This window comes from Bactrocera dorsalis, chromosome 4 (assembly GCF_023373825.1).
Source record: "Bactrocera dorsalis isolate Fly_Bdor chromosome 4, ASM2337382v1, whole genome shotgun sequence".
Taxonomy (NCBI): domain Eukaryota; kingdom Metazoa; phylum Arthropoda; class Insecta; order Diptera; family Tephritidae; genus Bactrocera; species Bactrocera dorsalis.
Genome location: NC_064306.1, coordinates 47607263 through 47621341, shown reverse-complemented (window position 1 = coordinate 47621341; position 14079 = coordinate 47607263). Strand labels below are relative to the sequence as shown.

Here is a 14079-nt window from a genome sequence, read left to right as displayed (position 1 = left end):
ATGATTCCACCGCCCAACAAACCACTCCAAACATTTTTTTTTCTAAATGAAATGGCAGCTATTGATGAATCTCTTCCGACTGCTGTCCCAAATTCGGCGATTTTCCACGTTTCATATCCATATAGTCAGAAATGGGTCTTGTCGCTAAACAAAATTGTGCTCGAAAACGTCGAATCTCTTGGGAACTTTTCAAGAGCCCATAGAGCGAAGCGATGTCGCTTGGAAAGGTCGAGCGGTTTCAGTTCTATGCTATGTTTTGTACGCTTTTAATTCAAGGTCTCGACGTAAAAGGCGCCAAGTCGTTCCATATGTCAGTCTGAGTTGCTGCAAACGGCGCCGAATCGACTTTCCACGTCCTTCGTGTAAATTTTTGATAGAGTTTTCTCAGTTTAAGTCTCTACTTTCTCTTGGTATAAAAAATGTAAACACCACTTTAACCAAGTTTTTGAAAATTGAAAAAATAGCCGAATTATTATGTTTGACTGAAAAATTTTATAAAAGACTTTGACTTTCTCAATAAAAAAATTAATTTTTTTTTTTTAATATATTTAATTATATATAAAAAATTTAATCCGAAATTAAAAAATATATATTAAAAAAAAAAAATTGACTGCCCCGGGTGAGGCTCGAACTCACGACCTTAAGATTATGAGACTTACGCGCTGCCTACTGCGCCACCGAGGCTGTTCGAGAACGTTGCGCGAAAATGGTCAGCTGTTATTACTCTCAAAGTAAACACTATTAGAATTATTAATGTAATGTATTATACAACAAATATTTAAAATTCTAAGCGTGATTGATGGCGTCAAACAATTTAAAAATTGACTGTAAAGTTAGTATAATTAAAGCAACAGTAATGATTAGCAAACAACGATGATATTATCTGTGTTATAATTGGATAAAAAATAATATGCTAAGCTATTTTTGGAAAAAATTATCTTCGGGATCTGAAAGAATCGTCCAACTCTTAAACAACGTAGGTGGTTATATCTACTTGCAGAGTTCCTTTTTTATTTTCTGGCCACTCCCAAGTGAATGTCAATCAGAGAACTTTTCTCAGTTGCGTGAACTTCTGCCATTCTCTTTGCACAGAGTTTAAGTACTTTAATAATTTATTTCGAAAAATTTTTGTTTATCTGGGTAACGTAGCCGATTTCCATGAGAAAGAGTGTCTGGCGGTTTTCTGTTTAAATTTAACTAAAATTCAAAAACAAAATAAGTTTTTATTATGATAGATCATAAAATTCCAAGTCGATCGGTACAGCTGTCTCTGAAAATTTTTTCTCACCAACTGTGAGAGTAGCTGATCAGACTAAGTTGAAGAATTCCTAAAAATATACACATATCTCTGAAACCATTTACCCACTAATAAATCGCATTATTATGCAGCAAATCCCACTCGCTACTGCGAAAATCGTCAATATCAACCAACTTCATGTGACTTTTTGTCACATACGCCTAACCATCAGTCAAGCGCAAGGAAATTAGCACTTTATACCAATTCATCAGCGACGGTCAAGTTGACTGCGCACCAACTCATTAAGCGCTTCGCTAATAGAATTTCTTGTCATGCGCCGAGCACTGACAGTGACACGTTTTTATTAATCGATACCAACAGCATTTTCATAGTTAATTATAGGTTAGAAGAAATAATCTCACATTCACGCTCTAATATCAAACGCTATGACTAGCTAAAGCCACCATCACTAGACGATGATCGCGGCTCACCCCTTACGCACATGTCTCGAATGACGAGTTTGCGAGTTTCAATTAACGCCAACTCACTATTTATTCTCGGGTATGTGTTCGTCGTTGCCACGCATGCCGATCAACAGTGCGTAGACCGCTGAAATTGATCTTCGACGATCATCATTGAGAGCTTTATAGGCAGGGAGATCATATTTATTATAAGCACGGCTGCAGTAAATGTCCATTGATGTTCGCTTAATTAATTGACTGGACACTGGGAGGTAGAATGCGTGGAAAATATATGTATATATGTCGGTATATATAATATATAGGAGTATATAGATATGTATGTATAAACGTCACTTCATTGCCCACTGTTGGTCACTGCTGCTCACAGTTGGTTGAGGGAGCTTAAACGTTTGCAGCCTCTACATAGAGAGGGGGTCAACTGCTTGTTGCAGTGAGAGCGTTGACTTTGGTTGTTGCAGCGTGTTGTAATTATGAAAGTGAAACGTGAAAACATAGCACAAATTTTGTTTTTGTACTGCTAAGGTGACAAACATTTTCTCCACAGCCTGCGTGTGTTGCCAGATCTGCTGATCTCACTCGTTGTCACTTAAGTAAGTGTAAGCGGTGCGTTGGAAATTCATTTTAGTAAAAACTCTGTCGCACACACCTTCTTACATTATTTACACGTTTTTTCTGGTTTCATATTCGCTTTATTTCGTTTTTCCTGTGTAATTTGTCATCTTACTCAGCAAAAGTATGCGTCGCCGGCATTTTTTCCACTCTAATGTATCAAAAGGTACACATGTAAGTGATCTGGTTGCTGCAACTGACGCTTGGCTTGTGTGTATGCGCTGATCTTGGCACTCGTAAACTCGTTTTTTACAATTTTTTTTTTAAATTTATTTTGTGCTTTGTTGCATTCATTAGCGTCTAGTGCGGTGTATTATGTTTTATTGCAGTCGCAGTTTTGGATCGTCATACCTTATATCCACATTCATATCTAAATATGTATGTTTTCATGCAAATAGGAAGTGTAAAATGAGTAAAGCATTTAACTCATTTGCGCAAATTGTCGACAATGATTAAAATGTGTTTTGCGGCGGTTTTTACGCTCCCACTTTAACCTATAAAAATGCGGTTTGTTCAATGTTAAATGCAGTTCAGCTTTATTGCTAATAATTTTACGGTGAGGAATTCAAAAAATTCTAAGCTTAATTGTCTTAACCTTCGTTAGCTAAATTTATGTATTCGGCTGGAGCCTAACATAAATTGAAATCTTTTTTTATCTCAAATGTGACAGAACCCATATTTTACTCATGTGTAATGCCTTAGGTCCGTTAAGAAAAAAACCATTATTTTTGCATTAGTGTAGGTTAGGTTACACTGCCTAGCTGTCATGTCATACATAGACCTAGAGGTCCTTTTCAATGATAGATGAAAGTTTATTGATACAAATTGACGTCTTTTGAGAATTTCATAGACTTTTGATATCCAATTCTGACACTTCTTCCAGTTTCTTGAATGCTTCTAGTTATCTAAGCCAAGTTCTTGATAAGGCAGGACATGAGCAACGAAGGAGTTGCAACGTCTCTCCCTCATGCCTACTTCTCTGCACTTTTTACCTGTGTGATTTGCTGTTTTAACGGGTACCTAATCCTCGTTGGGATGTTAAGGACTACATAAGTTGTCATCGACGTCATCCAACGATGGGCCCAAGAAACTTGCTGTTTCGACGGAGTTAGACCGTATGGAGAAGGATGTCAGAGAGAGAGAGCCAGTGTACGGTTAGCTGGGCATGTAAAGAGGTGGCTAATATCATGCGGGGACTCATTGCACACTGGACATATGTTTGAGATGTCACGGCCTTTTCTGGTTAAGTAGTTAGGAGTTTAACCTGCGACAGTATCCAGAACGAAATTTAGCAAGGTTCAAACTGTGCGATCGTTACTAATACCCATACGGCTCGCATGTTATACCAGTAAACTGTGATCTGTGACTAGATCAACAACTGTCCTGCTATTTTTTCGACATTATGGGACTAGAAAGCTTGAGTGTTTTCCTTCCGCTCCCTTTCACATTATCTTGGCGATCCTGTATGCCACCAAGGCTTTCCATCTTACCCAGATCCTTCTATCAGCCTTTTTGGAATTTTCATTTCATTTTTAACGACTACTGGCTCTTGACAAAGCCGATATCGCCGCAATTGTAAGTGCTCTGACTGGATACTGTCCAATAGGTTTACATGCGGTTCTGGACCTTCTTCATCTATTGCATACTGTCGGACACTATTTTCCAAAGCCACATGAAGGAAGGCAAGGAGGAATTTTCTAGTCATTACCTCCTTCTACTGCGCGTCTTTTGCCAGACTGAGATTGAAATATCTTGATAGACAGAGCTTTGGCGAACATAGCGAAGCGTCTGGTATTGATATCAATCGCCTTAATAAATTTGTGGTGAGCTCAAAACGCTTCGTCGATTTATGCGAATCAGGTGATACTTTTTAGGAGTTTATTGAAAACACAAAGACGAATATATGTCCAAGTGTGATCTATCGATTGCAGATCAATGACCTAACCTAACCTAATCTACCTGAACTGGTTCGGTAGTCAAGCGGAGGGTACATTTGGCAATCTCATTAACTATTTAGTTTTCCAAAAACAGTGTTACTATGTGCGGAACTTGCGAAGTATGATGCCTACTTACTAAACCCTAACTCCGTTTCCTCTAGCTCTTGATTTTTTTTGCGGGGCCGCCGACAGGTATTTCTTCGCAAGGAGAAGCTTTAGAGGGTTGGCTTTCGATCTAAAAATTTTCCAACTCCACATTAATCATCCGTCATCTTTAGTGTTTATATCATCCGTCTCTCGCTTTTTCTCTGCCATTCTTTTCTTCTAAGCTTTATTAGAGCTGTCGCGCTCCATTCTTTAACAAAGTTTCATATTTGCAGGGAAAGTAGCATGTGCGGTACAGTATTTTCAGGGATTAGCTGCTCTCCAAGAAGTTTCTCGGGTTCCTTGTTGCCTGGACCATAGAATATATGCAGCTGCTCTCCGGCAGCTATAATATCTGTTACCTCCCTGCTTCTTAGGACGTTCTCTGACGCAGTGCGAGATGAGGTTATAGCTTTAATAGCTGCTTGGCTATGGTATATATTATTATTATTTATAAGTTGTTAGCTATCTCTGTAGCTTTTGCTTGGAAGATATTGCAGTATTCTGAAAGCTTGAATGGTGACTTGACATCTAGCTCCGCGCAATAGATCCCGGTGACCAGCAATATTGGATCCAACCATGTATCTGTTAAAAGTTCCGCTAGTGGATCGCGTGCTCCTGCTCCATCCAGCTCCTTTTAGCGTGACTTTAAATCTTCTCTCTCCAGATAAAGCGTGAGGGTATGCGGTCAATCCACCGACGCCAAGCTTAGCGAGCTATATTCTAAGATTCTTGTGGAAAGTTGAGTCTACTTAGTCATGTCAGCATGCTTGTATATATGTATGTAGTCTAACTACTTCCTTAGTTTTTGAGATATTTATCCGAAACTTTGCAAACGCCATTTTCTCCCCAAAAAGCTGTTCATTTGTTGAAATCGTAGATGTCGGTCCACTCAAGGCACCTTTTTGTTTATTTACCTTTTATTTTGGTTGAATTTATATTTGTTTAATTAAATATTTGAATTTACTTAGTTTTTCTTTATTTTTTTTTTAATTTGCTAATAAAATTTTGAATTATTTTAGATTTTTGTGATACTGTAAATGCATTTACATAAAATCGAAAGCTAAAAATTCATTCCCACGATAATTTCAATATTAATACAACAAAAAAGCACTGAAATATTGCAGCGTCACTTCCTGCGCGCAACTGCGCAATCGCAACCGCTGCGCTTCACACACTTTGTCTTCAAATGACAGCTCAAATATATATTTTTTTAAAGCTGCTTGCATACCGCTTGCGATTACAAATTCAATGCGCATTTAATGAACTCCTTTTATGTAAAATTTTATAAAAACAATACAATCTGCCGCAGCATCGATAGTCTTTAAAACAACAACACAAACAAAATGCTAAATAAAATTATAAACTCCACTACTGTCAATTTTCACACTATCAAAGCGGTGGCATCGCGAGTGCCAGCTACCACCAAAAATGGCCAAGCAAATGTGGCAAAGGCAAAGCCGCACGCTGCAACAAAAAAAGCTGAATAAAGGTGAAACAAAAATAAAGGAATTCCAAGTGGTGTGCATGTGTGTGTATGAAAAAAATATTTGCATTTTCGCGCATGCAAATAAATAAAGATTTCCATTTTTTCTGTCAGCGGAGTTGCGCTTGCCGCTCGTCCGGACGTCTGTTGGCTGCCAATATAATTGGACAAGATGTCGAAGTCGGCAAAGTTAACATTTTCTGCACACACTCATATAGGATACCTGTGTTGGCGGCAACAGTATCTAACTGCTGAAACAATAAGCAAATAGCTGAAGAAAAAGCACTTCTGAAGCAGTTAAGAAGTAAAACAAATAAATAAAGTGAAACCTCGTATTTAACAGGCAGACGGCACAATAGAAGAGGCAGCTGCACTCATACATTACTATTGACTACGTATACATTACATTAGAGATCTTGGCACACAATTTTAGGCTGTGGCAGGCGGCCCACTTGGGTGCCTCACTGGTGCAACGGGCCCCAACAACATGCAAAGTGGGCAAACGAAAAAGAGTTGCCAATGTGTTGCCCCTGCAGATTGCATGCTAAATACTTGCGCGGTTTGCATGCCACATTGTTGCAGCGTTGCGCCGCAGTCGTCGGCAGTTCGTGAGACAGCGGGCGGCTATCATTGGAGGGCATCGCCGCCTCCAACACTGTTGGGCTGCCTGCCTAGCGTTGTTTGCCAGTACACGCTGAGTGAAGGCATCGATCGCCGCAGCAGCCGCGCGAGCGTTCAGTGTCAATATCAAGTTGGCGTGCGGAGATGTTGCGGCAGCTTGAGTAGCTGCAGCTGCGGAAGCACAAGTCACAATTGAGGTTATCATGCAGAGAGAGCAAAAAATAAAATAAAATAAATTTAATAATAAATATGGAAAAATATCTCTTATAAATATTTAATTTCTTAAGCGTTTTTCATGTTTCTGAATCGCATTGAATTTTCATATACAAAAAAAAAATAAAATAAAAAAACAATAAAAAATACGCGACTGTGCAGAAATATTCGTTGCGATTGTGATTTGCTATAACGGTAATTGCCAATATTAGGCAGATGCACGTCGCGATATGCAAATATGGAAATGTATGTCATGGTGAACATGGAAAAAGCAACAAAAGCAAAAAGTGACGAATATTAAGACATTTATTGTAGCCTAATCGTGATTAAGTTTTCTTTATTGGCACTCTTTTCATAAATATAAGATTTTATGAGCGGTTCTTTAGACTGCTAATCGCTCTAGTGTAGCTCATAAATTCAGAGGAGCAAATTTGTGCTGGTATTAGCTATCACATTGACAAAATGGTAATCCCTTCCTTCATCTGTGGCCATATCAGGCTCCTCCGCACTGTAGGTGGACGGCAAACTGAGCTTATCGAATCAATATATTCTCTCGCTCTTGCGCTATTGCCTTCAGCATTGATACTGACTGATAAAAAAACTTCATTTTCATATACTATTTTAAAAGAAATCTTAACTACCGATTTCTAAAGGGTTCCTGAGACAATACAAGCCTGTCAACGATTAATCCAAATTTTCATACACTTTTTATAAGCATCAGCTGAGATAGCCTTCAGTGCAGTTCTTGCAAAGATTCAGGTATTTTGTTACGACATGCTTGACATGCTTCATACGCAAAACATGGAACAAATGTGTTTGGTCGATCCATAAGTCATGTTGAGATCCCCTTCTTGCTCTCTGAAGCCAACTCAATATTTTCTTAACATTCGGTATTATCATCATTAACAGAGGTGGATGGGCGATTCGCATGTGACACGTTTTCGATGACTTCACGATCTTCAGTTAATGCTTTGTGCTACGCCGATATGTACTTGTATTCGTAGACTCCCCATAGGACTTCTGCAATATTTTCAACGATTGTATGGCCGTGATTTCATTGGAACACAATCGCCATACAAACATTTTCTGACGTAAATAGCTGTCAAACACACAATAATTGACTTGGAATCGGAGATCAAGCAAAAAGAAAAAAAAAAATGTACCGGTCCGGGTCAATTTTGATCATATGTTACTACATCTATTTTCAGTGGTAAATTCGTCGCTGATAATGTTTTCAGCTTGAAGTAATGCAATCTCAAGCGAAAAAATAGACCGATCCGGGTCAATTTTGATCACATGGTACTTCATCTATTTTGAGTCGGAAATTCATCGCTTATAATGTTTCCAGCTTGAAGTAATAAAATCTCAAGCGAAAAAATAGACCAATCCGGGTCAATTTTGATCCCATGGTACTTCACATAGTTTCACCCGAATACTCGTTGCTGAGAGTGTTTTCAGCTTGAAGATATACGAAAAACTAAATTCTGTTTTTGGAATTTTAAACTTGTATCTTGAATATCTTCTTCCCTATCTTTTTTCGTACATACCTATATTATGCCAGTCTTTAATTGCTAGCACCTAGTATCAATCGAGGATATATCGTATATAACAGTACCGGAAAATAATAATATTTTATTACTATTAAAACAACGAGTTCATCTTGAATTCTAAATGAAATTAATTGTTAAAATCGACTATCGTAGAAAAATGTTTGTAACTTGAGATCACAAGCCTTGAAATAAATTTGCACGCACTACAAATGCAGAAAATGGAAATGGCTTTCAGTGTTTGAAAGAAAAGTTTCTATTGTGACACACCCACTACTAACTATGCGCCCACGCTGTGTTAACGGTCAGCGGTCAACTGAGTTAATTTGTCCATATATTATTCTTGTTATTGCAGTCGCATCTTCAGTAATTGCAGAACGTGATGTAACAGCAAGGAAGCTTATGAGATTCTAACTTTAGTATAGAGAAACAGTTTGCAGGAATTTTCCTGTTTTTCGACTACATGTCCTGCTGAATCAGTTGATATTTTTCTTTTTGACTCTTTTTAATATTGTATATTAAAGTCTTCTCTATCAACTGAGTGCAATTTTTTCTACTAGCTAGCAGTTTTTGCTTTTTTAATTCGAAGAGCTTATCTGTCGATTTTTTCTATGGTATTACTTCAGAGGAATCGTTAAAAAGTTGGATAAGGTACTTTTTGGTTAAATCTCCTGGAATTATTCAGGATGCTGGACCTACATAGGTGTCCATATATGATATAATAGAGGGCACAATAGACCCTAGGCCGCAGTGCAATACCTCATTATTAACTATCTATACAATTTATTATTTATAGTACTTGCTCTTCAAAAATTTAAAAAGTCCCTTAATTTTAACCATATCACTAGTTAGAACCAAGATTAATAATATTTTGCTGCACTCTTCACCTCCATTAACTCTTGCCTACCATAAATGCCCACGCCCAGCTTTCAGTGTCCCTTCAGTGGCACCTACGGCAAAGTAGCAAAGGTAAAGGTACATTCGCGTGAATTTTGATAAGCTTTGACGCGCATTCGATTTCACGAACTGTCACAGAGCAACGAAGCTAAAATACTAAAAAAAAATGAACGAAAAGCGATAAGTGCAAAAGCATTGGTGGCATGGTGGCATGCTGCCGAAACACAGCAGACGCCCACATTTAATGCATGTTGCACACTCAACACATGCCATTGTGCATATAAAAGCGACTATGCGGAGTCCACGTATTGAATGGGCATGCCACCTAAACGATTGGGCGGGCGAGCGCTAACTGCGGCATGCAACTCCACACAGCTCCACGCTGTCTGCCACAACGTCGGCGCGAACGTAGGAAAATATAAATAATAGTGAACTTTGAAAGCAGTCACATTTGCAGGGAAGGCGATAAGCACGGACGGTGCCATTGCAATGCGAAGCAATGTGTATAAATAAAATAGATTTAATTTCCGCGCTGGTGTTTCTATATCGCTGAATGCACCCACATATAATTTACAACGCGCGGCACCAACAACAAATATTTATGCTTACATTTATATTTATCAGCGCCTATACAAATTTGCACTGAGTCACACATACATATTTACACATGCACATATGTATGTATATAACTGTATGCCTGTAGATAATTTCATTGTGGCGACATCGCATGCTGTGCCACACCAGGAAGCCATAGTGTCACCAATATCGCACATGCATGCGTCCCTGAAATGCCTTTACACTGCGAGAAATATTCTGCTGCCACTGCGGCTGCAGTATGTGGGCTGCCCTAAAAAGCGCTATGTCTGCCGCACAGTAGGCTATTTTACACAAACGTTCGAATTTTTCTTAATTTTTTTTCTTCTTGCTTGGCAATTTATTGCATTTACGTGTGACACAATTTTGTTGCGGTTCTGCGGTTGCAGGCGCAGTCTTTTTACTCGCGCGGCAACAATTTGCAAATGCGGGCGTTGAGTGGCAACATATAGTTTAACAAATGCTTATATTAAATATGTGGCAATGTATGTGTGTGTTGATGTGAAAATATTTCGCGCCGCGGGGGCGTCAACGCGTAATGGGTGATTTGATATTCAGACAACTGTTAATGGCGGGTGAGCGGGCAGACGGTTGCTTGGTTAGGCAGACAGCTGCGCTAAATGATTATGGAGAGAAAATTCGAAATGTGATATTTTTTAAAAGAAAATTGGCAATAAAAACTGAAACTGTGAGCAACCCACTTAGCCATTGTGGTTTTTGGGAATAGCAGATGTGTGAGAAATAAATTTCTCTTCCCAAGGTAATACATATTTAATTTTCAAGTATATCTTCATTGGCCAGTTTGTATGGCAACTATATGCTATAGTGGTCTGATCTGAAAAATATCTTCGAATTTTGAACCATTGTCTTAGACAAAAATTCATGTTAAATTTCTTGAAGATATCATGTCAAATGAAAAAGTTTTCCAAGCACTTGATTCCGAGCGTTCAGTTTGTATGGCAGCTATGTGCTATAGTCCGATCCGAATAATTTTCGCGGAGATTGTAGCGTTGCTTTTGGCAATAATCAGTGGAAATTTCAGTGAAGATATCTTTCTAAATAAAACGTTTTCCAACCTCTTGATTCCGAGCGTTCAGTTCGTATGGCAACTATTAGCTATAGTGATCCAAGGTGAATAATTTTCTCGGATATTAATGATTTTGACAAGAATCCATGGAGAATTCAATGAAAATATCTTCTCAAATAAAAAGTTTTCCATAAAATGTCTTGATTTTGATCGATTTGCCATATATGACAGCTATATCCAATAGTCGTCCCATATCAGCTGTTCCTACAAATAATTCGATTTTCTATAGCAGAAACAAACGTATGCAAAACTACAAGTCGATATGTCATAAGCTGTGGGACTACATACAGTGAAACTGACAGACGTTCATGGCTCGTCAGCATTAAATATTAGTGATGAACTCGGAGTTTATAAAAAAAGTCCTTGAACTGTCTCAAACAGAACTTTTTGATTCCTCAAAAAAATAGCTCCGTTTGGCAACGAAATGTGGTTTTACTGTGAAAAAGTTGTCTGAAATAAATTCTTCAACACGACAATTAAATAAACTCATAACTACAGGATTTTTAACTCGAGTTTATGCCAAGTGTACTGTTAAACATTTTAGTTCAAAATCGTTTCAAATTAACCGCCTGACTGCAAATCAAATATCTCATCGTTTAACAATAAAATTAAGATTTATTTCCCGAATTTCCTCGGGCAGTACCACTCATCAATATGTATATTGATTTTGAACACACGATAGTGTGTCGGTAACATTTTATGACCCGCGAATTTTTCGTGTCACGCAGCACGATTTTTATTTCCATTTAATTACCGTTGTGGTCATTAATGTTGCGTGAAACACTTTTAGTGACTTTTGGCAATTTTATGTTCTCTTAGAATGCCAATATTTTAATAGCTATGCATGAGTCTGTAAACATTTTATGGAACCGTTGAAATCTAACAAGGGAACATTAGAGAATCGCGCATAGAGATATAGTGTGAGGAGAGGCATGACATGTATGTGAGTAAAACTGTATAAAGAGGAAAAGTGTACAAATTGAACCAAACCTTAAATTTTATTGAAAAGTACTGTTATAAATGACTGTGATGTGTCACCTTTGTACAACTACATATGTGCGAAAAATATTACCAAAGTTGATATAAATCCTCTGTAAACAATAGGTGGCTAATGAAAGCTTTTCTCTTTTCACTTAGAACATGCTTCTCGATAAGGATTTGGCTGTGATATGGCTAGACAATATTGTCTCGAATAGATATCACTTTCTGTACGAAAATTTTGTTACCTAAAATATAAAAATCTTTTATTAAAACCATGATTCTTAAGTGTTGAGGAAATATTTCTGAAAGTTGGTTATGAATCGACAATGATTTTAACAAAATTATGGACCCATAATACCTGACAAAGCTTCCAAAACAGCAATCCGTCTAAAAAAAACAAGTTAACCTTTCGTGGCCTTATCATGAGTCTATAGTTTCTGTATTTTTTAAATTTTTTTTTTGGATCTAAGCTAGAATTTTTTTAAATTTGCTGTTTTAAAACGTTCTTGGCAGAAAAGATAAGCCACATTGTTCAAAACTAGACCCAGCTTTGGTTTTTGGGGTCTCTTGAGGTTGTGAGGGCACTCAGACGTGATTGGTTTATTAAATAGACTGTTTACTTGAACTTCTGTAATGATTTTATAATAAATTGTGGTGACAGATTCTTACAGGTCTTCTCCGGAAAGTAATAGTACTGATTTTCTTCCGCCACTACTGTACTTCGGATATATAATATTTAGATATACCGTAGGTTGATGGAGCTCAAACCCTTCGTTTATAAAAACGAACAAATGTCTGCTCAAAGAACTGTATGTTCGATTGCACTCGGTTATATAGAATACTTGGACTCCAATACTTCCTGTGCCTGCTTGAAGCCATTTTATACATTGTTTTTTCAGAGAAATAAAGCTAATGTTACAGGAGAAAATTATGTATACTTCCTCCTTCTAATATAAACAAAAGTATACACTGCTATTTTTACGCACGCAGCTGCGCACAACTGTGAAAACAATTACAGCAAGCAATTAAAAGTCGATTGTCGGGCAACGTTCGCGACGATTTAATAGCTATTGTATAGTTGCGTTGTTGTTGTGCGATAAAAGTTACTATTTCATTGACCGATTGACCGACAGACGCGAAATATTGTTGATGCGATAAAAAGTTGTAATAAAATAATTGAAAAATATTATGAGAAAGTTGTTATCAATGAAACATAAAAAGATACATACACATATAAATTTACATCTACAATTACATACACATGAATACATACAAGTATACATGTAGCAGTTCAATTGAAAAGTCCCGGGCTTGATACATATGCTACTAAATTCAAATGTACTATGTATAATTTTTAGTTAGCCCTAACCTTCAAACAGCGCATGTGTAATTATGACAGTTGTCAGATAATTATACAAGTATTGTGAATTATGTCATTTTGAGTGAAGCAGTTTTTCTTGTTGTCAAAAAAAAGGAATAAAAATGAATTTCGTATGTCTATAAAGCATAGCTTTTTGGGGGTAACGATCCTTCTGAAGCCAAGTTTTGGATTGATCAACATTATTTGAACTCCGCACCAGAGAACTCAACTGCTGAAAAGTAGTTTACTAAGTTTGAACGAGGCTAAATGAGTACCGAAGACGATACAGGCAATGATCGCCCCTAAAGCGGTTGTTATCGAAGAAAACATCAAAAAAGTCCAGAACACAATTTTGAATGACCGAAAAGTGAAGGTGCTCGAGATAGCAGGCACTCTGAAGATATTAACTGAGCATGTAACTGAGAATACAAGTATTGTATTTGGATATGAGAAAGCCCTGTGCAAAGTGGGTGCCGCGCGAGCTCACTTTCGACCAAAAACCACGACGAGTTGATGATCCCGAACAATATTTTGAGATGTTCAAGCGCAATACACCCGAGTTTTTGCAGGGATATGTGATAATGGATAAAATATGGCTTCACCATTTCACTCTGATGTCAAATCGATAGTCATCCGAGTGGACTGTGGACGAAGAATCCACTCCAAAATTTGGAACGCTGGCAAGATTATGACGCCTGTATTTTGGGATGCGCATTGTATACTCTGTCTTGAGAAAGGAAGGACCATCAACAGCGACTATTACTTAGAGTTATTGGACCATTTGATGGACGAAAGGGCAAATCGTGTCACAAAAATTATATCAACGAAATTGGAGGGTCGCTATAATCAGCGCATGACTTAAAGGGTACTATGCTCCCAAAAAA

General features: G+C 37.7%; 1 non-coding gene across 1 annotated transcript; it reads right to left on the bottom strand.

Moving 5' to 3' along the window:
* Nucleotides 1-611: 611 nt before the first annotated feature.
* Trnam-cau (transfer RNA methionine (anticodon CAU)) lies at nucleotides 612-684 on the bottom strand. Its single transcript has one exon. It is a non-coding gene; the product is annotated as a tRNA-Met (tRNA).
* Nucleotides 685-14079: the final 13395 nt, after the last annotated feature.